We start from the raw sequence: 4,347 nt of genomic DNA on the forward strand, positions 1-4,347 counted from the left end.
AAGAACAAGAAAATGAGGAAGAAATGATTTCCAATAGAATATATGAAATTCAATGTGTTTGGATTACTTGAACAAGCCTCAAGTTAATCCCCAAGAAAGAAAATACCTTTGAATTTATACCCAAGATGAACACCTTCAACTTGTAAAAATTCTCTCCTTTTCTCTCTAGGTCTTGTGTTGTGTGAGTTGTGTTGTGAAAGAGGGAAAAAATGCATATATATATACATGCCGGGGCGCCTAGGCGCCATGGAAGTGGCGCCTAGGCGCCAATATTCTGCTTCCCTTCTGCATTCGGGGCGCCTAGGCGCCTGGACATGGCGCCTAGGCGCCCAGTTTCTGCTCCGGCAGAAACTGGGCAGCGCCTAGGCGCTGTCCATGCAGCGCCTAGGCGCTGCTTGCCTTCTCTTCCCTTTCTTCTCTTCTTGCTTCCCTCCTTCTCACAGTAACCTATCTATATTGCTCAAGTATCTGTTGATCTTATCATATTTTTATGTCTTAGGAATGGTCACGAGCTTCGAAAACACGTATGCAAATAGTGGAGCAAAAATGAGCGTTAAACACCGAAATGAGGACAATTTGGAGAGCACGATGGGAAGATTCATAGATTTCCATTTGGCATATAATATATTATGGGAAATATCATCCAATCTGGAGTCTAACGCAAATAATAGATTGCAAATCGGAGTTGTAGATAAAAAGTTATGTGAAACTGAAGTTGGACTATAGAGACTGAGTACAAGCGACCGCTGGTGTAACGTGGTGGCGCAAGTTGAAGCTTCGCTGGTTCAAGTAAGCAGCACCAAACTTCATGGCGGCCTCAGGGAGGGTGATTCTGGTGTTTTGGTCACGAATTTCAAGGAAATCTATCTAACCCAACGATAGATATCTCTTCATTCAATTTGTTTATTGTTCAAACGATGTGTAATTAAACTCATTTGTTAGGATAATCGTAACCTAATTTTGAAGATAAGCTCCAGTATTGTAAAAAGTGCATGCCTTTACCATCACTAGAGTATCTGCCTGTGTAGAGACTTGAGCATGAATCAATTAAAAGTAATTATAAAGGAATTTTATGGAAATATGTGTTGTGGAGAATTACCATTCAAATCATTGGAGACTCTGATTTTTGACGACATGCCAGAACGGGAGGAATGGCTTGGATTAACACGTGAAGTAGATGGGGAAATTAAATTCCCCAAGATGTATAAATTGTGCATAAAAGAATGTGCCAAATTGATAAGCTTCCTAAATTATTACTTCTGTTTGTGGATTATAATTAAGTGGAAGGCTGTAATGAAGAGGTGTTAAATGGAATGCGCAATTTAACCACCCTTGTCAATTTTAAAATTGAAGAATATCATTGGGATGACTTCACTTATCAAAGCATTCATGCAACTTGAAAATTTTGAAATTGATAATTGTAAGGTCTTTTTCACTGTGTAGTCAACCTACGAACATTGGAGTTTAAATGATGTCCTCAGCTTTCATCCATTGTCGAAATTGGTGTTCTTCCTACAATTGATCATCTTTGTATAAAGAGTTGTGCATCTTTGTAGATGTTCCCCAACAACACATCTTCATATATATTATTGTATATTGAAAATTGTCCATCCTTAAAAACAGTCATGTTACATAATTGTTAATCTCTCAATTAAAGAACTTCATATCAACTATTGGGTGAATTAGAATGTTACCAAATTACATGGGTCTGTTTTTAATTACTCAAGTCTTGGAAGACTACTAATTGATTAATATGATAGTCTGGAGTTGTTTCCCGAGGAGGCTTCCTCATTCCTAATTTGAGATGGCATTGGATCATTAATTGTATTTCAAGTACTTATTTAACCAGATGAAACTACTCTTGTCCCTTAAATGACCGTGTTGAGTAATTTGCCTTCATTAGCAGAGCACTTCCCCAAAAAGGGAATATCTCCATCAATCTGAATTGTCTTGGATTAATAACTATTGAAAGACTAAAGCCTTGGCTCAATAGGACTTATACAAACTCACGTCTCTTAAAGCATTCAGCTTGCATGGTGGATATCTAGAGATTGTTTCTTTCTCTAACATGATAATGATAATGATAATGATCAATACTATTTGCTTCCCACCATCTCTAATTGAATAGAGCTTGCATAATTTTAGTCCCACATTAACCTTTTTTAACTCCAAATTCTTAAACAAAACTTGCAAAAAATTAAAGATTTAATACAAGAATTTTCACCCATTAAGGGATCCAAAATGTTCACGTTCTTGTAAATGCTACTCACAAATTGAGCATACACAAAGTAGTCTAGGCTCTGATACCAGAAATAGAATCAAGAATTGTTCAATACAAATATTTGAAGAGGGTATGTTCGAAGAAACCCTCAAATTTCTTCTTGTTAGATTTTTATTGTATTGGAAATTTTTTTGACAAAAAGGACTAATGTAAAACATTGTAAAAGTCAAGAAGTAAGTTGCAATTTTATATAGATGAAATAGATTATTTAGAATTGGAGTTTGGAACAAAAAGGAAAGAGCTGCTAGATTTATGCTAGCCTATTACCCATCTGATGCTCGAGTGGAAAAAATCAAAACACTGTTGCCCTTCTCTCGTTGAGCTCTCGCTCGACCGATAGACCTGTTGCTCACCTGTCATTAGCTTGGGCTTGAGTAGTAGTGTTATGCTCAAAAATTCCAGTTCATATTTTTCAAGAGTTTTAACCTGCCCATATTACCTAAATGCCTTGTACTATATATTCTCAACCCTTAACACAAAATTTCGGGTGATTGTTCATTGTATTCCTTTTACATAACATCTATCAAAGATTCAAGAACATATTCAAGCCTTTGATTAATCCATTGATTTTTGAGTTCATACAACCACATATTTGGATAAAAACATCAAGATCTCATAATCCAAAACACCCACTTCCTATACATATACAGGAAGGTACCTTTTCCAGAGTTTTCAGATGTTGTTGAAGAATCAAGGGAGGTTAAACTAGAAACATAGGAATAGTTCAAGAAAAAGATGTTCTTGTTAATCCACATAAAATAGACAATTCCAGAAGATTGGGATCAGGTGTGAGTGAAGCACATTCCATAGGGTCTTGGAAGTTGCAAGGCGTAGATCGGCGAGTCTAGTGAGTTTTCTAAGTCGAATCATATTATAAATTAATTTGTTTTCTATAGTAGAGGTTACTAGCTTGGTCCCAAAGTTTTTACTTAGTTGGATTTTCTCCGTCAACAATTCTTGTGATCTTTATTATTTTCGTATTACAAATTGTGGTAGTTCAATATAGGATAATTTGACTTGTTTGTTTAACCATCTAGAAACAACTAAAAAGTGACTTGTTGCTTTTAATTGATAACTTCTGCACATTGGGTTTAAATAAATAACTAAATCGGTTAATTAGACCTTTCATTTCTACTTCTCTCTAAAAGAGCTTTATGCTATATGTGTATTGGTGAAAGGCTACTCAACATATTTATTCAATTTTGTCAATATATATAGTATAGAATATACGAGAACGGGTAGCTACAAATTAGCACATGATTGAAGGCCACAAATCATGTTATTAGCTGCCATTGTGATTTTGTGCTAATTGCATGAGTTGGCATCCTGACTTTGTGCTAATTTAATGACTTTAGATGCAGATAGATTTATGTCCTGCATGATGGAATTACTGTCGGCTAGTTCAATTTTATTTTGTAACAAGGTGGTCCATGAACAAAAGGGAAGTTTAGTAAGGAGGTCAGACAATTGATATTAAGTATTGACATGTCGAACTTGTAACTTGTCTTGTTGATCAAGATCATGGAGAAAGTGACTTAAATTTTTATTTTTGTTAAGAAAATGTCGAGACGGCAACAAAAGCAGGACTGTGGTCATCAGAGATTTGTTGAAGGCTATATAAGATTTGGGTAGACAACAAGCACAAGCTAGTATCCAAAATGCAAATGCTAACAACACGAGTTCAATTTTTGAACAGTTATATCATTACCAACCCCCAACCTTCGATGGCAAGGCAGACCATTGGCAACTGAAGAATGGATAACAAGAATGGAGCGAATCTTCAAACATTATGCTCGGAAAGTATTAAGTGTGGAGTTTATGTTTGCTGATGCAGCATGACATTGGTGGGAGTCTGCCTCATACATTGGAACTGAAGCACAACGATGTGCTTTAACTTGAACACAATTCAAAAAAAAAGTGATGGAAAAATACTTTCCATAAACCCTGAGAGATCGAAAGAAGATAGAGTTTCTTCAAGTTAAACTGGGGAAGATGAAGCTTAAGGAAAGGAGAGAAAGTTCAAACAACTCTCTATGTACGTACAACTAGTAGACACAGAGGCAAAG

This window comes from Olea europaea, chromosome 3 (assembly GCF_002742605.1).
Source record: "Olea europaea var. sylvestris chromosome 3, O_europaea_v1, whole genome shotgun sequence".
NCBI lineage: Eukaryota > Viridiplantae > Streptophyta > Magnoliopsida > Lamiales > Oleaceae > Olea > Olea europaea.